Source organism: Eurosta solidaginis, chromosome 4 (assembly GCF_040869045.1).
Source record: "Eurosta solidaginis isolate ZX-2024a chromosome 4, ASM4086904v1, whole genome shotgun sequence".
In the NCBI taxonomy this organism is placed as follows: Eukaryota; Metazoa; Arthropoda; class Insecta; order Diptera; family Tephritidae; genus Eurosta; species Eurosta solidaginis.
The window spans coordinates 104,449,962-104,473,473 of record NC_090322.1 but is presented as its reverse complement, the minus strand read 5'-3'; the positions used below and the strand labels follow the sequence as shown (position 1 = coordinate 104,473,473).

The window sequence follows — 23,512 nt, the reverse complement described above, 5'->3', positions numbered from 1 at the left end:
AGATTTAAGTTTATATACTTGTTAAATTTCCACCTTGTTGATGTATCTAAAAAGACTGAAGTCTTACATATACACCCTCTTACTTAAAATAAATATGAATATGAATATGAATATGCTATTGTTCATAAAGTTATATAAAAGTAAATATAATAACGAACATTTCAAAAAAAAAAAAAAAAAATCATGAGAATCGGTTAATTTTTGACAAAGTTATTGACAGCTGAAAAATATAGTTGAATAAAATACCGATTGCATTTTATGGAATTCAATTGCCGATAAATCCGAAAAAAATTTTTTTTGAGGCAAAAAAACACGTGTTTCATTATTTTGACCAAAGAACAACATATTAAAATTTCATCGAAATCAAAACTCATGTCCTGCGCGGACCGGGTGTCTTGAAATGGAATGAGCCTATAGATATTAATAAAGATTCTGAAATGTACGTAAAATACCTTTAAAGTAAGCGCAATATGATAATTTTCTTATAATTCTATCAGATTTTTTGGCCAAACCTTACATTCATATGGTAAAATATCTATTTTGCAAAAGTCGGGTATTCGAAATCGGACTTACAGCTATGTTGTCTTCAACAGTTTTTCTTAGAATCATCTGTAGATTACGTTTTTGCTACACTCCTGATGGAAAAAAAATTTGTTCCGCTCTAATATATATGTAAAAAGCTTTTATTAACTTATTTGTTTTATAGAATCCTTATTTCCATTAAATTATTTAAAGTTTTTGTAAGTTTGAAAGTTCATTTCGTTGGAATGAAGATTTAACATTTTTTTTAGGCCGCCATCGTAGGGGGCCCCGGCCACGGTCGCCATAAAAGAAGTCCATTTGGAGTTTACACTCTTACGCAGAATTTTAAATATAATGTTCCCAATTCCTTTTTTATGTTTGGTTTCACGACGATATTTATTTATGTATGCATATAAAAGAAGTAATATGAATATCCTTAAGGATATTTTATATATTAATAAAATTACAAATTTAATGTTTATAACCAAAACTATTTTTAACGAAAACTTTTTTCAACTCAACTCTTTGAATCTCGCACAAAACCCAACGTTAAGTTTTCCGCCTGCTATTCACAATTATGCATTTGACATAATCCAATTGCATACCGTGCTAAGCTGTGCATGATTTACAAGTGATTGAATTGTAAGGTAGAGTTGCATTATAGAATTAGTGTTGGGTAACGAAAAACCTAAACAAGCAAGAACAAAATGCCTAACAACAAAACATTTTTCCGTCATTTCAGCAGTTTGGCATATTTAAAATACAAAATTTTTATTAAGAGAAATTTTTTTTAGCATGTTTTACCGCCCAAACACAAATCCAAAGTCTGAGTCGTTTCAACAAAAACGGTCGATTCTTTTAACACACCACTGGAGTACAATTTCTCCCAAAAGAACAGCCATTAACTGTTACTTTCACGGGGTATATCATCCAAAGAAATATGCTGAGGTATTGCTGATACAACTGATTTAATAATAGAGGAAAGTATAGTACAAGAATTAAACTACATACTTGAAATTATTTTATTTTTTATTTTTGTGCTTTTTGATTATAACGGGTATCCGTATAGATCCACGTAAATATCATAATTTTAAAAAATATAATTACACCAAATCGCGCTGATTACGAATATATTGTTTTATAATTTATATCATGAAATAGACACACATTTATACAAATTTACCCAATATCGTTATTTTTCCATATCTTTTTTTAATGATTCATTCTTATTTCTCCTCGACTGCAATACTGTTCCTTTAATACCTAGCATTTTTTGCTCAATTTATAAGAACATCTACAATATTAATACACTCAAATTTAAAAATATACATACATAAGCATACACACATACACATGACATAAGTATCACTACACAATTCGTTAAACATACACACAAGACATCTAAAACATTTATAGCTTAGATATAATTTAACACATAATATAAATTATTAATTTAGACGCATATTCGAATATTTTTGTTTGAACATCACTTCACACAACAAAGCCAGTACAACACAGTTTTTTGTATATATTGTTCCACATAATAACATCTAAAATCAAGCTATTAAATTACTGGAATTTACGAGTTTTTAAACCATAACAAGTGCATCTTTTCCACAAAACAAATATGGAAACTGATCAATCATAGTCTGCACAATGTCTTCTAGATATGGCCGCAATTGTTCAAAATGACTCATGTCAGTAAAATCAATAGGAATCAAAGTGGGCCACCAACAAATTGCCAAATTCTTACTATCCATGCTGTTCAATTTAGAATTATCGGATACACTATAATTAAAAATTGTAAACATTTAAAAAAATCATACAAATTGTATGTACTATTTGTTAACTTACTGGACGAAGTGTTCAAATATTTATTTTAGGATTAGAAAATTTATGGGCGGTAGTTTTTGCAATAAAGATTTTAATAATATCAACCGACAGCTTCTATCTGTTTTCACTTCCACATTAACTTTAGATAAGCCAATCCCGCGCGAGCCTTAAACAAAATTAATTTTTTTTTAAACAATAATGTGAATTTGGAATTTTATGCAGTTCTCATACCCGCGATGTCCTCAAGTTCTTTGATGATATCTTTACTAAATAATGGAGGCAGCCGTTTTGAAAAAAAGTCTTTCAATGCTGTTGCTACTGCATTTACAGGAATATCAAGAACATCAATTAAGGTTTGTGGATCTGAAATGTATAATAAAATATAAATATGTTATTAGAATGAAACATTATTGGAAAAGAGAAGTGGCTTGCGGATTTCCTAGTCACTGCACACAAAATAAGGAGTGTGCATGATAAAATCGAAGCCCATATATGGCTGATTCCACCGAAGTTAATATTTCATATTTCTTTATTCAGTCTATGATTTACAAGAATCTTACAGACTATATTAAACATTATTAAACATAAAGTTTATTTATAGTAAAGTAGATATCGAAAAATCAATACAATAATTATTATTGATAGAGTTAATAGCAATTACAGCGCCAGTGATAGGGCCATTAAGTGCGTAATTAGACCTAAACTGGTCAATTACAAACATAGTATATTGGCGGAAAGTCCGAGATGGAACATAAAAGTTCAAAGACTCTAACAGTATTGGGCAATAAATATTGCCATTGGAAATATAAATAAACATTATAGATGTAATTACTCTTCTACTTTCTAATTAGCTTACACCTAGAGAACCGCTTGTTTTTTGCGGTTCCCCCTAGAGTATCCAGACACTACGTTCCTTTCTAATTACTCCTTTGTCGACGAAACTTTGATAAAAATAATCCTCTTCTTATCTGGTGCGCGAACTACAATGACTTGTATAGCTGTATCAGTCTTGAATGTACTTTTGCCACTATACGTAATGCAAAACTTGCCTATCTAATTTAAGAGATACAAGCTAATTTAATTTGCCCGCATTTTATTTCTTCCATAAAAAACAGGAACTATGTTGAAGGATGTAGGAACATTTATCAACATGTATCATTAAGAAGGAACAAGACAGTACTGTGTTGATTGGAATCTGGTGCATTCCAACAACGTAAAAAACATGTTTTTTCATGAGTCCCTGACCGGAATCGTATGCATTCCGGCAGTATAATCTTATTGGTCAGGCATCGAGCTGATTGGAATCCGGTGCATTCCAACAACACAGGTCATGTTACTTTTTTATGCCTTATGATGTCGTATCCTCATTACACTACTCTTAGCACTGCCGTATTACCATGACATGCTGATTGGAATCTTGTTGCATTCCAACAGGAAGATTGGAATCCACTGCATTCCGAAATCATGCTGAGCGGAATCTGATGCATTCCGCCAGTATAAGGTTTCGGTATAAGAACTTATTTCTGCTCATATTTCTTATTATTATTATATTCTGAAATTAAAGAGTAAAGTTCATTAATATATCTTTGTTTGTAATATAACATTGTTGAAATCTCGATATATCTTAAATTTTATATTTTGAGTTGTATATTTATATATCTTTTATATTATGCAGTCGACCATAGTTTGTCGTCGACTTTAAATTATAAATAAATAAATAACGTTCGATTCTCTTATTGTCTACCTCATAATGACTCCATATTATGGAACCATACTCAAGTGTTGACCGTACAAAGGCATTGTATAATAGTTTTTTAGTATATGGATCCTTAAACTCGGATCCATTTCTTTTAATAAAGGCCAGTAAGGAATATGCTTTGTGGATAATAAAATTTAAGTGCTCGGTGAATGTAAAAGACGAATCAACAAATACACCACCTAAATCCCGAATTTTATTCACCCTAAGTAACGGCTTATTAGAGACATAGTAAGACCAGATCAATTTATTACATAATTTAGAATAAGTTATGTAATAACATTTGTTGGCATTCAGTGCAAGCTTATTTTTACAGCACCACTCATTAAACTTATTTAACTCCGATTGTAGTATGAGAGTATCAGACTCGTTCTTGATTCTGAAAAAAAGTTTCAAATCATCAGCGTAAAGGAGTTAATTGCATTGCTTGAAACAAGCACTTACATCATTGATAAAGAGAATAAAGAAAAGCGGGCCAAGGATACTACCTTGGGGCACACCTGAGGTTGCTACGTAAGGTGATGACTTTACGTTATCAATAACAACAAAATTTATCCTATTGGATAAGTATGAATAAATCCATTGTAAAAATGTATAATGTATAATGCTATAATTGAAACCAACTTCATTATTTAGTTTAATATTTCCAAATTCATAAAACTTAATCTCCAATATCAATGGTGCATGATGTTTATCAGTATTAGATAACGGCAGAGAGAACGAATCAAATTATAATTAAGATTATGTATGAGTACTCATACATAACAGACAACATTTGGTTAATTCGTTGTATTTCTATAAATAGAACAAAAATAGCAACAATACCAAGTTTCTCTGAAACCGCCTTACAACCATGCATAACTTCAACACATAACTACATACGAAGTATGTGATGTGTAGAAGATTAATATATGCAAAAGAAGGCAATTGGTAAAAACTTTACAGCAACTAAGGCATGACGTAGCTGAATGCATTTGTAACCATTTCAACTATCGTAGGAGTGCGGGTTCGAGTCCCACTCCCGGGAGAAAAGGCTTTCAAGAGATTTACAAGGTATAATCGAAACAGCTGTCGCCTTGTCCGTCCTGATGTCACGTTGTTTAAATTTTTCCCAAATTATTAAATAAATTATAATTAAGATCATTACTAACAAATATAATATCGAGGATTTGACCTAACGTATTTTCAAAATCATTGATTTGAACTAACTGTATACTATGAAAATTATCAACTAAGTACATTTCACTAGCTTGACTGACATTAGTAGGTATGAGAGTTTTCTCACCTGCAAAATGATTCCATACGATTTTATTTAAGTTCAAATCCCCTAAAATACAAAATTTAGAATTCAAGTTAGTGCTCGAAGCATGAATTATATTATTAACGTGATTTTCATAAACACTATCTGCACTATTTGGTGGTATATACGAAACACTGACAAGTAGACGTTCTGTTTTGCCTTTTATACTGATTAAAGGCTGATCAATAGAAGTATCAGCGATATTAAGAGGAGTCTAGGAGGTTTGTAGGCTTTTTCTTACAGCAATTAAAAAAATTTTTATCAAAAAACTCATTACTAAAAAGTCCGCAGTAAGCCACGTCTCAACAAGTACTATCAAATCGTAGTCTTAACTAGAGGTAGCAGAAAATACAGTAGAGGCCTTAGTTCTCATGCCTGATATGTTTTAAAAATATATTGATATTGAGTGATTATTGGTGACGGAGCGAGGGCTTATGAGTTGACCTTTTGCACCACAGTCCTTTGAAAAAAACGAAACGGCCTTACTTTTACATCCGATGGCCAAATTGACGAAGCGAGCAACTTATTGTAATTAGATGCTGAGATCCCAAGCTTAAAATTAACACTCCGCAAGGGCTTTTCATCTACGTCCCTTTCGTAAGTTTTCGGCAGCGCATTAATAAAGGCGAAATATTTGCAGTTTTTGATATATAGTCAACTATAGTCTCAGCATTCACAGATGGCTTAAAAGATGACAGATGAAGCCATTTAAAACGTACACTAACTTCTAAACTAGCATTAGAGTTACTACCAACAACTATTGGACGCGCCTTTTGGTTATTCATTCCATCACTTTGGGAACTATTTTTCAATTGTTCATTGGGATGTCCGGTATTAGAAGAATCAGAACGAAATGAAGCGAAAGACTCTACAGTGTCAGAAACAGCGCCAGCTACAGCGGAATAACTAACAGCATTCACATTCTCAATCTCAGCGACGCCAGCAGCGTCTTCACCTACCAACAAGACACGGGCTCGCATTATCAAAATCACTAGCACTCAGCTGTTGAAGAGAGTGAGATTCCACCTGACACTGCATTTTTTCTATTGCTTTTTGTGGTTGTTTCACGTTCGGTTCGACAACCTTTGTTTTTGACCGCGTTACAATAACATTGTCTTTAGCAGCAGAGTTATTTTGTTTCTCTGTTTATTATTAGCATTATTATTTAACGTCTTTAAAAAGATACTGAGAGCTTTTGAGACTTTTTTGAGTCTCCGCAATTTTGGTCCGCATAACGGAGGGCAAACCAACAACACAATTGTCACAACTGTAGAACAGATTATTACTGCTTTTTAATATATTAATAATATTAGCACTAAGTTTTGTGCATTTTATGTGCGTTTTTATTTCACATAGGCCACACATTAAGTGGTTATCACCACCACACAAACGTGTACACTTAAGACAGCTATTCATCATTTAAAAATATGATGCAAGCACAGCGAATAAAAACACGTCTGCTCACTGCTAAGTCAGTACAGCCACAACAATTACAAATTTCCCTGTAATCATGTTTTTCTTGCAGTTTGTCAAAAAGCCACTAAGTGGTCGAAGTCATTTAAAACTCATGATCTTAAATGCATTGCTATTTTTAAAGGAATGCATATGTAAATAGTTCTAGGAATTGAAACTAATAATGAGAACTGTTTTTTTTTTCTTTGGAATCTAACAAATAGGAGATGAGGAGAGATGATTTATACCACTTTCATAATACAGGGCACAATTAAGAATCACTTACTCAAATACATGTATAATACACAATACGCCAGCTTAAAGTGCAATAACTAGAAAACTGTTGGTACCTCAAACATTTTTTGCTGAACATAAAATTTGGCATTTATACTCTACTTTCTAGCACAGCAGTCGTCAAAATTGTATGTTTAGAAAATTCCCACGTTTAACGATATTTTTAATCTTTTTTTTACTGAACTGGGTCTTGTAAGTCAGTTGAAAATAATAGTTATCGAATGAATATGGTTTTGCGTCTAATTATAATTGTAATGTAATTACGGAATTCTATATTTGACATAGCGTAGTTCGTTGGGTTTGTTTCGCAGCGGCTCGATATTGTGTTTCAGCTTAAAGCAAATGAAGATACAATTTGAAAGTTATTCATGTGTTTTAAATAATTTGAAATATGGCCAAAATATATATGAAACCAGGCTTAGCCTGTTCACTATTTTTTTATTTTTTTTTTACCCGAGTCAACGATGGGCAGTGGTTTGTCAAGCGTAGAGATCTAAAACTGCTCAGCTACAGAAGAAATATCAGCTGAGTGTAAAACTAAATTAATAGAATAGAAAAAAACATATACAGCATTAGCTATTGAGAGATAAGTCCGACCTATCAAATGTGTTTTAGTGAGAGTTATAATCTTGGCACAAATACCGGAAAGGTTCGTTATGTTCGAAATTCGTTCTACATTGTTTTAGGAGAAGAGATTTGTATGTATCGCAATTCGATAGGGTGAACTTTAGAGTTCATTTTGTTCAGAAGAAATTGGCTTGAAATCGATTTATTCCGTAGTTTTGTCACATATATTACATCAAGCATTTCCCTTCGACTAACAAGAGTTGGAAGATTGCTAAGCTTTGATCGATTAGTGTAAGGTGGAAGATTAAATAATGCGTCCCATTGAAAATTCCTTAAGGCAAATAGTAAAAACTGCTTTTGTATTGATTCGAGCCTGTTTGTATTGACTTTAAACGTCGATTCCAGATTATTGAGTCATACTCTAATATCGGCCTGATCAATGCCCTTTAGCCAGACCTTTAGCTTTGTTGTCCCCAAATAAAAAATATTTTTTATTTGTTATTTGATTATTCAGGCTAATCAAAGATACTTTTTATTTGTTATTTGATTCTTCAGCCAAATCAAAGGTACTTTTTACACCTTTCATGCAAATGGGGTGTTACATTAAGTTTGATCCGAATCTCAGAATTGTAAGTCCTTAAAGGGGAAGAGATAGACCCACCGATAAAAATACGGAAATAATCATGATGATCGCAATTTATTTAGCCATGAGCGGATATATATATATTGCTTTCTGATTAGAACTGTGTCGAAACCAACCTGATAGGATCACTATAGTATATATTCCTTGGCGAACTCTCTGGCCTCTGATCCCCCTAGCCAAAAGAAGCTTTAGGCGCTCACGAGCCGATTATGCTCCACAGCTTGCCTAGGCTGATCAGGCCTAGGTAAAAATCAGAAAAATTCTATTGGGCCTGAGATTTTGCGAGGTTATCGGCTTTCAAAATACAAGAAAACGCCATTTTAGTACAACGCAAAAAATATCCTGTTTTTATATGAAACTTAAAAGAAATCAAGACTGAAGTTTTTCATTTTCCGAAAATTGACAAACTGGATGTCTGCTATACATAGCTTGGGATGAACTGGGGACTAGTGCCGTACATTATGCGTAGAATTGCTTTACTGCAAAAAAGTCATTAAGGACATTAAGCGAAGTTGAAGTTTGATTGAAAAAGTGTCTGAACTCAGACTCCTCTTTTAATAACAAAGGAAAGTCTTCATTAAGTACATTGTTGACAACATCGCCGAACTAGTCCCAAATAGCTGCAGGAATATATGATACAGTTCCATCATTTCAAAATTTGATCGGAGTCTGTCAATACTTTAAGGATAAGGAATTGATATACATGCGTACTTATTTGTTACACGTATTAAGGAAGAATCAGAAGGTGTCTCTCATTCAGATAGCGACCCAAATCGGAAATAAAAATTGTCTTTGATTTCCCTAAAGAACCAAATATCAAGTTAAAAGTATTTTTAAACGGTTTTATTTAGCTTGACTTGACAGGCCGGCCGGCCGTTGTGAACGAATTTTGTAATTAAAATTTAAGTAACTTCCCGATAAGCTACAAGCTTGAAACTTATTTGGAACACATAATACATACATGAATAGAAAGCGACCTATGAAAAAATCGCCGCTAGGTGGCGCAAAGATAGAGATATTCAACAAAATCGTATTTGTGGTCCGATTTGGCTCATATTTGGAACAAATCTTACATACAGAAATAGAAAGCGACCTATGTAAAAATCGCCGCTAGGTGGCGCAGGTATCGAGATACTCTAAAAATCGTATTTGTACTCCGATTAGGCTCATATTTGGAACACATATTACATACATTTATAGAAAGCGACATTTGAAAAAAATCGCCGCCAGGTGGCTCAATGATCGAGATATTAAAAAAAATCGTATTTGTGGTCGGATTTGGCTCATATTTGGAACAAATATTACATACAAACAAATTGTCAAGAAAGAGTCCTTGTAATAATCAGTCACTAAATAAACTAAATAGAATGAGAAATAATAGACAATTAAATAAAGACTAAAAACGTGAAAATAACATTATTAAAAAAATTTGTTTAAGTTAAACGGTTTTATTGAAAACCATACTTACATTAAGTAATAATAAGACTAAAAGCTAGAAAATAATTAGGTAGGTCCTAGGTACTAGTCATCACACTCCTCATCAATATGGGGCGTTGATCAGACAATTAAATAAAAGCACATCTAGGAAAGTGGCACAGTCCAAGGCCGGAGCTGCATTACGCAGATGTCGCAAACACACATATTCTGTGCTGGCAAAAGGTGCAAAAGGTGGTAGGGACTAAGTCTGTTTCCCTGACCTACTCGAATGCTAGTGCTGGAAAGAGGGGGAGAGGAAGACGGGGCAGGGGCTGATGCTCGGCATTGCTTCCTACTCTACTACGGAGATTGTAGTAATGTGTAGGAGCGGCCGTATGAGCTGGTGGCGCCGTGTGGCGCGAGCAGCAGTGGGTACTTGTGGCGGGGCTGCTAGAAGGTAATGTGGACGCTAAGGCGCAGACTACGGTACGCCCTTGGGCGTAAACAGCAAGGAGCCACAAAAGATTTGTAAAAGTTACGAGGACATCCCGTCCGGTGCAACAATCCCTTACACTGACAAGAGTGTGACCGTCCTAAAAAGATTATTTTCCGGCAAACGCGGCAAAACCATTTCTCTGGACCAGGATCAGGTACTGGTCCCGGATTGGGTTCGATACCTTCCCGGAGCTGGAGAATATGGCACAGTCCCGCTGCAAGGATCTGCTGGGAGGATGACAATTTGTTGGAGGGACGCAACAACTCGAAGGGGAATGTTATCGATTTTTATGGACTGAGTCTGATTGAGTTCGCAATCAAATCAACCACGTTGTGATAAACGGGCGGCTATTTTGGCAACATCTCTTATCTCTTGTTGACATGGATCGATTTTTCCTAATAAGGAATATAACACTTCTTTGTTTGTCTTTCACTAAGTAAATTTTCTTGAAGTGCAAAACCTTTCTGTCATAGGTTGATAGTGTGAGTTTTGTAAATTTTTGTTACTAACATTGGGATTTTTCGTCCAAATGTACAACATTTCTTTTTGTGGTCTTCGTTCGTATGCATTTTGCTCGTTGTTGGTGGCTTAATACCATAAGCTAATACATCATTTGAAATAACATGAAACTCCAATTCAAAAATAATTAAATTGAACTGTAATATGTCTTTACTAAAAAACTTATAGGGGGTTATAAATTTGCAGAACTTTGTCCTTATGTAAGTTTCATGTTGTTCAAGTAAATGGGACTGATATTGCATGCATTTACAATAAAAAAAAAAAACAAAGCATCAACTTTTCTGGAAAGATGAGGAAATCAAAATTGAATAACTGAGCTTCGTGCGTTCCCCCTACAACTTCTTTGTAGCGCTTATAATGTTTCTTGAATAAATATAGTGTTGTAGTATACTTTGATCCAAGTACTATCTAAGAAAATGGCTTTTGAAAGTCGTCGATGCTTTCGAAAGTCCACCCAAATACCACCATGTGACAAAACTGAAATTTTTTAATTTGATCCGGATAGTTCCATCTAAAAAAAGTCATAAATTTCATATTCGAAAATCAATTTTGTAATTCAGTTAATCTAAGCTCCTAACGGGCCAAAACCGGAGCATTTTAATATTCCAACATATTTAGAAAAATGAATACTTGAGTTTTCCGTGGAAAATAGTACTAAAAAAGGGTGTTTAATGAATGAATCGAACATATATTTGTTTCTCTGACATTTTACCTTCATCTCTATGAATCAAGGTGTCCTGAAGATCTCGCATATACACAAATATTTCAAAAGCAGTTTCTGCCCCGCAAAAGTTATAGGAGCGCTTATAAATTCAGAGTCCGAAATGAGTCCAAAATACTGTAACGAATTTACTTGCAAATCCTCTTATTTGCAACCCTATGCTAAGTTCGAATCACTAAACTGTTGAATAAATAACTCCAATATTTAATAATGCAAAATGGCCTTTATTAAAGTACTTCACAATAACACTCAAACTTTGCAACGAATAGCTTGCTTAATAACCAAACTGATTGATAGCTCAAATGAAACTGAATTCCAGCTCCTCTACATTTGCTGCCTTTATACTCTCTGATTTCCTCGTTCGCATCTTCTAGGCGCTTCGATTTCCAGAATCTACTAGTTGGCCATCAGATCTCAAACTTCTCAGCTGTAACTACAATTGCACGATTTTATAGCTTCTTTCATTGCATACTTTCAGGAGTATCTCAGATATATGCATGTGGTTGTGCCTTGCTTCTCAGCTGCGTGTACCTGCATATGTGTAGACATCAGAGCTGGTGAAGAATGAAATCATTTGCTTTTTAAAATTAGAGTTTTTCTACAATCAGTATTTCACAATTTTTTCTTCATAAGAGAATTATGCTTTAATTTTTTTAATTCTGCAGTCATGCGGAGAAAGAAGGATTTCATTCAGCATCGCATGCAATTGTAGAGAATGCTAAATCAGACTGCATGAAAATACTGAAATCAATGAGTGCACTCGGGTGATTTCACATTTTTGTTGTGTGAAGTCATGCATTCAGTACCAATCACACACTACAAAAAAGCTAAAATACTCCCAAAAATGGTATGAAAACATTTTGAGTATTTTTTGTGAAAATAAAGTTTTAAAAATTTGTTAGAAAATTTTTTTGACAATCTGCTTCATGAAATAATTTCAAGTCTCTTATTGACGTGCAATAAATTAGAAAATTTCAGAATAATGAAAAAAAGTATGATAACGGGTCGTTGAACAGCCCTGTCTTTCATATCAACTTCTTCATTGGTGTGGCAGATGTGGTGATTTTGAAAATTCGGCGTATTAAAATTAACCCTTCAAGCACATATGAATATTTTTAAAACTATTTCGCTTTTTAAGATGGCTCTTTCGAAAGAAATTTAGACAAGGATTATAAAAAATTGCAGGCTACCCAAAATGTCATTTTTGATATTTAATCGTATATTAAATTTTGCATATTTGTAAAGTTAGTATGTAATACGAGGAAACTTTTTATTTTAATTTGAGCAATGAAGAAGGTAAATTTTTTTTGTAATTAGCTAGAGGCAGACATGCAGAAATTTGAGTCCAAAACGTTTTCCTAGCCAAGTATTCATATATGATATTGATTTGCTTATATTGATATATAGAGGTTTCGCGCTGAGCTAAAAGATACAGGAATTTCAGAGACTTTGGTGGTTGCCGCTGTGGTATTATAAGTGTTTGAGTATTTTGTCAAAGGTTTCTAGAAATTATGGTAGTTTCAAATCTAGGATTTCCGCTTTTTGAATCAAGGAATCTGTTGTACATTAAAACTTGTAGCTAATAAATATTTAAAACAAGTCTACCGAAATTCCATCGTATACTTATAAATCATTTTTAGTTCGAAAAATTGTCATTCTTCAATATAATTACAAATCAAAAATGTGTGAGGAATATTATTCAGAAAATATACTTTTGGCGGAGATAATTTCCGGCGAAGCGATGTGTTTTATTGAATCACCAAATCCATCTCAGGATATCCAACATGTAAAAGAGGCAGAGGACGTAATATCTATTTTGGACACTCAAGAATAAAAATTGGAAAAGAAAAAGTTGTCTACAGTAAGTTTTCTACCCACCTGTTAAGTTTGCATCATCGGTTTCAATAAATTTCTTTTTTCCCCGTGATCATTTTGATACATGAAAGTCTTTATTTATCTCGATTAGTTTATGCTATTACGATGCAGAGTGACAGATGAAACCAATAACCTTATTATCTTGGGTAGAATAAAGTAAAATAGATATATCCAAAATTTCACATCATTTGCACACCATACAACAACATATGGCACTTTTGTATAAAAACCTGTGAAAATCGGCGTGATATCGAGCAATCTATTTAAGTGCGCTTTGGTGTAAACTATTTACTTTACTGCAAAATTTCTAAACTGTACCTACTCGCTAAGAACCATGGATCTTACTGATCTTGGTATTCTTTATTTACGTTGTTTTTTTCGTGCTCTTTTTTCATAAAAAAGTTTCTTGCACTTTTAATGTTTTTTATGTTATTAGTAAAAATATATATATAGGTACTTACCGTATAAGTTTCTGTGGTCTCGAAAACTATAGTTTTAGATAATTTTTTCTAGTTTCCAAATAATAGCAACATGTGCCGCCAAATGGGTTAATGAATATGCCAACAAATTCTAAAACTTCACCGTATATTAGGGATGTCAATATTTTATAATTTAGGAACCCCGGGATTTTCGGGATCTTGTATTGTAATTAATACCGGGATTTAGATATTCTTTTGATTTCACAAAGTTAACCTAACTAAAATTAATTCAGAAATAAATAGGTTTCAAACTTCGTTGCATAATATTTTCAATTCAAACTAACAATCACATATTTTGAAAAAAAGTAATATACATTGTATAATAAGACCATAATTTCTTGAAAACCATTTAATCTATTTTGATCAGATAAAATCAAAGAAATTTCATAACATCCTACTTACGTGTATGTTCTGCTTTTACTTAGTATTAAAACAAACATTCAAAAACTTCAAAAAGTATTCCTTCATTCAAAAAAGTACTACTACTATAAGCTTGTATGTATTCGTATGTATATGTATGTGCGCATACTAAATTAATATTGAATTAGGTAAGCTTTAAAAACCGATTTTCTGACGGCACTTCATGTTTCTTAAGAAATTTGGAGTACCGAAAATGCTAGAATTCTTGTCTTAAAGGTGAACTCTCTGAATTTACATCGTTAACATGCATGTTTAGGTAATTGTCAATTAAAAATAAAAAATGTATTCAAAAAATTTTACACACCAAGCGAACCAGTAGGAAATGAGCGCATGTATGGCAAAGTTTCTCCAAGCCTATTTAATGGGGATTTCCTTTATTTCTTATTGTTACTACTTAATAATTTAAAGATCACTAAATTTGTACACAAAATGATGATTTTTCGGACAATATTTTATTAAATGAGGACGCAAACTTGCGGGAGAGCTGCGAAAATCATGTAATATTTATTCCAGAAAAGAACACAAACATGTCCAAGAGTGGGGAAAGGGTTTTACAAGTTGGTTTTATAAAATAAAATAAAAATAAATGTAAGGCGCGACAACCTCCAAAGAGATCTAAGGCCGAGCTTCTCTTCCAATTTGCGTCGTGCTCCTCTTGATTTTCACTACAAATTGGCCGGACGAGACCTACATGATTTTATGCCGACTCTGAACGGCATCTGCAAGGCAGACGAGTTTTCACTGAGAGCTTTTCATGGCAGAAATACACCCGGAGCGCTTGCCAAACACTGCCGAGGGGCGACCCCGCTTAGAAAAATTTTCTTCTAATTGAAAAACCTTATTTCTAAATTTTTTGATGTTGCCTTGCCCGGGGTTTGAACCCAGGGCATCCGGTGTGGTAGGCGGAGCACACTACCATCACACCACGGTGGCCGCCGTTGGTTTTATAAACTTTACAATTGAAGTCTAACGGGCCCATTACTCATACTTAGCATAGACTTGACTTGACTTGAGAACTGTCCTGTTAAATGAACATTGCATGTTACTGATTACTCAAAACTTAGCAACACTAAACTTGACTTAGAAGTCTGTTGAATTTTGAATTTCTATATAAGTTCTAAGTGACGTTTACATTGCCATTTGTTTGTTTCCATTTCCTTTTGACATTTTGTCATACAAATTGACATTTAAGTCAATAAGTGGAGTATAATCGTGGCTAAGTTGCCAAGTTTAGGCCAAATCAAGTCAAGTATAAGCTAAGTATCAGTAATGGGCCCTTAAGCACTTCCGCAGTATTACTTTAACAATTTTTTTTGCATACTGACACATTAATTATCTTTAACCGTTTCCCCAACATTGTTTTTTTTTTTTTCAGAAAAATATTCGTACTTATTCTCAGTACTAAGAAGTTGTTTAAATGATATAAATCAAAGTAGAAAATTATGATTGTTAGTGTACGTTTTGGCACCACCAATTAAAGGACTTAAAGGATTTAAGTTTTTGTTACTTTCTTTTTAAATGATCCCATCAAGCAAATTGAGCATTTCAGAAAATTCTCTTTTGAACAAAAAGTGTTCAAAACGGAAAGAGTTTTTTTTAACATTTTTTTTATGAACGTTGTGACAGCGCACTGCCCTCAAATCGTACAACGAAACCAGGCTAATCCTCTTCATGCCGATTCGTTGGAAGGCAATGGTTTGTTAACCGTCGAAATCTAAAATTGCTCAGCTACAGAGGAAACCTCATTAGCTAAGTAAAATAAATGCCGTATTAATATACATACTTTTAATGGATGGAATTAGTGGAAAATGAATTCAATATGTTAATGAATGCAGTTAGTTACTGTTAAGAGAGGACAGAACAGATTTTTTAATACAAAGAAGCGAGTCCGAAACATCAAATATGCTAGATTGGGAGTTGTAATTGTGACACAAACAGAGGAAGGGCTCATTTAATTCAAAATTTGATCTACAATGTTTTGTGTAGTGAGGTTTAAGATGTCTTAAAGGCCGGACTTTGCTCAACAGAAATAAGTTAGAGACCGAACCATTTAGTAGTTTAATCATAAATACAATTCCAAGCATTTCCCTACGACTAGCAAGGAAATCTCTTAAGGAGAAAAGTAAGAATTGTTTTTGGACTGATTCTAGTCGATCAATATGAACCTGGTAGCTCGGGTTCCAAATTATTCCACCCTATTCTAATATCGGCCTGACTTATGTTGTAAAAAGAGCTTTAGTAACGTACGGGTCGCTGAATTCTTTATACCATCGCTTTACAAACGCCAGAACACGTCTAGCCTTATTAACAGTTGCAGTAATATGAAGGTTGAAGTTAAGTTTACTATACGTATAAAGGTCTATAAAACTGTATACCTCTTCTGTGTTGATTATAACTGGTAAAGAGTGTAGGAAGCTGGCTGAAGTAATCTACATAAATCTGCATTTTTAAGTTTAAGTGGCATATAGTTGATGGTGCTTCAATTGAGCAATGTGTCCAAATCTGATTGTAAAAGAGACCTTTCTTCGCTTGACGCATAGGATAAAAAAATTTGTACATCTTTATTTGCAAGAGAAAAACTAATTATTATTACTAACTTATTTATTTGCGCGAAATCCAAAATTTTCTTACTACCATATTTTTGGAAAAGACACGGCGATATATATTATATGAGCAATAAAGTTTCCAATTGGGTAGGTAGTCCAATATTGTGCTTATGTCATTAATACAATTTTTTTATTTTTATATATATATTTTTTTTTACAATAGAAAAAACATCGCCTTCCAGACACAGTGTAGCATTTTCAATAAACATTAAATATAAATAAAAAAGCCTATAGCCAGCTAACGTGATTAAAAGTACAATATAGTTACGCTATTAATAAAAAACCATGTTGTTGTCATGCGAATTTCATCTTTTTATATAAACAAATTTTCAAAAAGCCTTCAAAACGATACAGGTCATATTTAACATTAAAAAAACTGGCCAATTTTGATACCATTAGCTGCCAAAACTCTCTAAACTTTCAAAAGTATTGCAGGGGCTCCGAGAAAACAAAAAAAAATCGTTTTTATAAATTATAATCTGTACAAAATTACCCTTTCTCTTTGGTTTTGATCCCGCTTATGCATTTATTTGTACCAAACGCAACGGGAAGCTTAGTCAGTGCACAGAGATATCACACCCCCAGATCTAGTGGAAATTAACTATCACATCTTGGTTTATTTTATGTTACGCACACAATGCCAAAGACTTTGTAAATCGGAAACATGGCTTTTTTAAGTGTCAGAGTACCTTTTTTGTAATCAAAGAATTATTATTATTATTTTTATTATTATTTATTTATAACGGCTTTCTTAAACCTAACTTAAATCTATTTTACAATGTTTATAATTGCATTCTGGGCTATGCAATCTAGAATAGTTACATCTGTGTCCTACCGTAGAGTACTATGGATGGGAGATCAAGCGAACAAAGTGTTGTACTAGTGTAGTATGCAGGCATTTTACGCATGTTAGTAAAGCGCGAAGGCAACATCTGCACGGCGATGTACTTACTGAGTTAATCGAGTGATGAATTTCAGTACGTGCTTCGGCAACCTTTTTTGTATGCGTACAAGAGCTTGGAAGCCTTGGCGCTACATAGCAGAATAGTTTCGCTGCACTTCTATCGATGCTATGGAAGCCCGCCTGTCCAGCACTAAATTGGTAGTGTTCTACAATAATTGTACAATTTTTGTTTAAATTTATTGGAATGACATGATTTAATATCATTTGGTAGTTCATTATAGGATTTGAGACTTTATAATACAGATCACATTTGGCTGCTTCAGTTTTATAAGCCGGCAGATTAAAATAATTTTAATTACGCGAATTTACAGAGTGCGTATCTTTTACATATTCAAGATACTTATGCATGGTGAAATAGACAGAGGTTTAAAATTATAAAATGTAAAGTCACTGATTATCAAAGTTAATCATATCAAGAAATGTTGAAATAAATATATTGCAAATGCAAGCTTATATCTGCAAGTGAAATAGTCTCGCGGCCTGAGAATATATATTTGGAGAAGATCAAAAAATGCCGGGCCTTTGAATAATACAATCACATTTTATGTGTTTTTGATATAAAGAGGAACACTGTGCACAACTATTTGACGTCTACCGTTTCAGGTTCTTAAACGCATTTTTCTCCACCGTCACTGCACTATAACCCACAAAAAGCACTTCATTATATTCCTTATTTATGTGGCAATTGATTTCTTCTTAACTTTTAAAAAAATAATGCTTATTTTTGTAGAAAATACCAAAATACAGTTTTACAATATAAAATGTCAAATTATTGAGTCAGAGTTACCATCGCTATTGAATGCGAGAACCACATTTGGGATTTATGATTGGAAATTATTTTATTCCAATTATGTTTTATGAATAACTAACTCATTTATACGTGCTTCTTATTTATTTCAATCAGAGTTGAAGCATGCAAAATTGAATTTCATTCATTTGGGGCAAAATTTCCCCAATAAAATTTTTTAGAATCAAACATAATGTTTTAAATGAAATATGGCAGCCCGGTTATTTATAACTAGTTGGATACCTTCAAACCAATCACAGATATGTTAGCCATTAAAATTACGAAAGTATCAACCCTGAAAACGGATATTTCACTGGAACTGGATGAAAAAGTGATTGCAGTCAACAAATTTTGCAATCAATCGTGAGTGGGAATGCTCTCGATGCATTCACAATCAAGCTGAATGCTTTTTTTACAGTCATGCAATCACTAAGGGAATTTTTGAATGGAAAAAATGAAATCGCATTTAAACTTGGCTTATATATTTGAAATCAAACAATCATATTTGTAAAATGAATCAATCTTGATTTATAATTGTATTGATTGAATCATTTTACAGCTCTGGTAGACATAATGATTGATTCGCTTATGTAGATACAAGTAAATGTCTGCTTTATTGTTGTTGTGACTTTATTTACTTATCATCAGACTAGGTATGTGAGTATCACTTAGTGTCACTCATATTCGTCACACTGCCCTCCACCTAAGTCTGATCGTCCCGATCAGACAAATCTCTCGATCTAAACATTGGTAGCATCGCCAAATATACCACTCTTCTATTTCTTGGTTTCCCAATTGCTTGTATGCGGTAGATGACATCACTGATCGTCTTCACAACTCTGTACGGACCTTCCCAACTGCACCGATATTTGGATGGAACACCTTTCCGCCGGTGAGGGTTGTTTAGCAGTACCAAATCCCCTCCAAGAAGCCTTCCGAATTAAAGTTTTTGTCATGCCAGTATCTGATCTTACTACTCATTACCCTGGGCCGTTCCCTCACACTCTGTTGTTTGTCCAATGAACTACTTCGTAGAGCTTGCGCTTGACGGATTGGCTTCGCATAATCAGTATCGTTCCCACGTTTCACAACAGTAGTGCGCTCCGGCTTGAAACTACCCTCGCATTCTTTCTCGGAAATTCGTTGCTTCGTTTTCCTGCGTCTTTTAGGTTTTGTCAATGCGCAGTGTTTCTCTCGCAGGTACTTTTGATTTTGCTTTATTTGGCCCATTCGATCTATTAATCTTTGCCTTTGACTTCCGTGGTTTTTGTCGAGTCTTCTCCACCAGTACTCGATTACTACTGAATCCTTTCTGCAAACTGAAGTTAAGTGGTATATCCTGGTTCTTATAACGCATCACCCTTTTCTGCATATCGATCTTGATGTCATGGTCAACCAAGAAGTCCACTACCAATATGGCTTCATCAACGATCTCCGCCACAACGAATTTGTGTAGAACTGTGACCTTCCCAATCAAGACTTCACATACCACTTCTCCCTGGACTTGGTTATACTCGCCAGTGACCGTACGCAACCTTGCTCCAGGTAACAGTTTTAGTCTCCTGTTGACCAATTCAGATCGGATTAAGGAATGAGATGCGCCCGTATCTACAGTCAGTACACGCTCCTTGCCATCGACATTCCCTCTGACGGTAAGACTGCTTGAATTCCTTCCAATTTGCGAGACAGATATCATAGGACATTCAATAGCTGGAACTAGCTCTCGATCTCTACATCTTATTCGCTCTTGCTCATCTCCTCCAACTTTGCGTTTACGGCCACCCACATTGTTGGAACTGTTAGGACCAAGATCGCAATGACGTGCAATGTGACCGGGCTTCCCGCATTTGAAGCATTTGATAACTCCTTCACCCCGCTTTTGCGATCCTTTCAGCGCTTCCAATATTGCGTCTACCGACTCTGGCCTTTCTACTTCCACACGGCGTGCTTTGAAACCTGGCTTACACAGAAGCGACGCTGTTTCCTGAATCAGAGCTTGTGACACCGTTTCTGCGAATGTTGGATTTGGGTTTGCGTATGTAGCTCACTTTGTTTCAACGTCTCGTGCTTTGAAACCGGGCTTACACAGAAGCGACGCTGTTTCCTGAATCAGAGCTTGTGACACCGTTTCTGCGAATGTTGGATTTGGGTTTGCGTATGTAGCTCACTTTGTTTCAACGTCCCGTATGCCATTTATAAAACTCTGGCTTTTTACCCTCTCGGTGTACTCCACGGGTGCGTCCGCATTTGCAAATGTGCCAACCTTTCAACATCCGAGGCAAACTCCTGCAACGTCTCACTAGGCTTCTGGAAGCGGTTCACTAACTCCATTTGGTATATCTGTCTCCTATGCTCAGTTCCGTATCGTCTCTCTAGAGAACCCATCAATGCTTCATAACAGTTCCGATCGCCCTCTGGAATGGTTTGTAAAATTTCAGCTGCAAGCCCTTTCAATGCCATGAACAGTGCAGCAACTTTATCTTCAGCACTTCAGTTGTTCACTGCTGCGGTCTTCTCAAACTGAATCTTAAAGACCTGGAAAGGAACAGACCCGTCAAAGGTTGGTGTTTTTACCTTTGGATTACTCGCTGAAACAGCTGGGCTATTTAATTGTAACTGCTCCATACGACCCTTCAAATCATCGACTTCTGCCTGAAATTGAGAGATTTTTGCATCCCGCGCTTCCAGCTTTGATGTTACCCTTGCTTCCTGTGCTTCTAACTGTGAAGACATTTGTGCCACCTGCAATGATAAGCGCTCCTCTTGTTCTTCCATCTTGGATGTTATGCGTGCCACCTGCGATTCCAGTTGGGATGCCATATATGTCTTCTGTTCTTCCAGTTGAGTTTCCATCTTGGATGTAATCTGTGTCGACATTTCTGACATACGCGTTTCTTGTGCGTTCGATGTTATTTCTAACGACATTTCTTTTACTGTCGATGTTTGTGCAGATATTGCAGCTAAAATCATGTTCAAGTCTGTGCTCGTAACTGTCTGCGACGTTTCGTTTTTCTCTTCATTTTTTGTTGTTGTCTCGTCCCCATCAGGATAAAAGACATACTCGTCCACATCGAATTGAAGTTCGTGTTTAACGCCGCTTGTATTCAATCCGCGGCTCTCCAACTCCTTCCTCAGTTGCTGGATCTTCAATTCACTGAACTTTGCCATGTCCTTGTTGTCCTCTGGAATTTATGCAACAATTCCTCTTCTGACACCAATTGTAACGAATTTACTTGCAAATCCTCTTATTTGCAACCCTCTGCTAAATTCGAATCACTAAACTGTTGAATAAATAACTCCAATATTTAATAATGCAAAATGGCCTTTATTAAAGTACTTCACAATAACACTCAAACTTTGCAACGAATAGCTTGCTTAATAACCAAACTGATTGATAGCTCAAATGAAACTGAATTCCAGCGCCTCTAAATTTGCTGCCTTTTGTACTCTCTGATTTCCTCGTTCGCATCTTCTAGGCGCTTCCATTTCCAGAATCTACTAGTTGGCCATCAGCTCTCAAACTTCTCAGCTGTAACTACAATTGCACGATTTTATAGTTTCTCTCATTGCATACTTTAAGGAGTATCTCAGATATATGCATGCTTCTTAGCTGCGTGTACCTACATATGTGTAGAAATAATGATTGATTCGCTTATGTAGATACAAGTGACTGTCTGATTTATTGTTGTTGTGGCTTTATTTACTTATCATCAGACTAGGGATTTAGTGTCACTCATATTCGTCACAATACATATTTAGGAGATAGGAGACAGACAGGCAGAGCTTCTGTTCCAATTTGAGTCTTGCTAGTTTTTTTTTTAACACGCTTATATTAGCTTCACTTGTATGTATGCTTGTTTGTAACTCTGCAGGCTAGGCGCCTGACAGATCAACATCAAATATCTAAGTGGATTGTAGACACTAAAACGGTACCATATTTGCGTGTTCTTTAGTTTTTTTAAACTATATTTATATTATTAAATTTTAAACGACAGCTGCAAGGCAGATGAATTTTCACTGTCTGCTGTACATCAAAATATACCTAGTTTGCGTCGTAATTTCGATCTATTGGCAACAAATCTTGATGCTTTCCTGAACCTCCCTAGTCTTATCTTTGTATCAGAAATCTGGATATATTCATTTGAGATTGATGAATATAATTTATCTAATTATACATTTTATGCAATGCTAATGATTCGTATCCAGCTGGCGAAGTAGGGGTTTTTGTTCATGATTCGTTTGACTGTAGCAAAATTGAACGACTTAGTCTCACTAGTGCTGACGCTATAACGGTTTCGTGCTGCATTGCAAATTAAACTTTGTATTTGTCTGTATTTATAGAGTTCACTCGCAACCTGCTCAATTATTTATCGATTAGTTCAATTCACTATTAAGTAGTGCATCAACTACTAATCTTGTAATTTTGGGCGATTTTAATTTGGAAACTACAAGCCCTGTACTTAATAATTATAACATGGTACTGTCAGACCATGGCTTATATTCCCTTATCAACGAAGCTACTAGACCAGTGGCAGGTACGTGTCTTGATCACGTACTCTCCCGCTTCTATGGTTATTCTTGGTCTGCGTGTTCCGCTATTAACTCGGACCTGGGTATCACGGATCACTGTATGAGTGGTATTCTCAAAAACACAATGGTTGAGAAAGACGTTAGAAAAAGAAATAGGCATGTTGTAGAAAAAATTAATTTTGATCAACTAAATATTGAACTTCGCTTAAATGTTTGGAGGAACGTATACGCCGAAGAAAATTTATCAAGGGCATACGGTTTGTTTTTAGATAATTTAATGCAATGCATTAACTCCTCAACATACTGCGTTAATAAAAAAGCATCAGAAATCA

The 23,512-nt window shown here is 34.7% G+C and overlaps 1 pseudogene; it reads right to left on the bottom strand.

The window, feature by feature from the left end:
- Positions 1-2,111: 2,111 nt before the first annotated feature.
- LOC137248638 (rho GTPase-activating protein 190-like) overlaps positions 2,112-23,512 on the bottom strand; it is a 41,542-nt pseudogene continuing 20,141 nt past the window's right edge.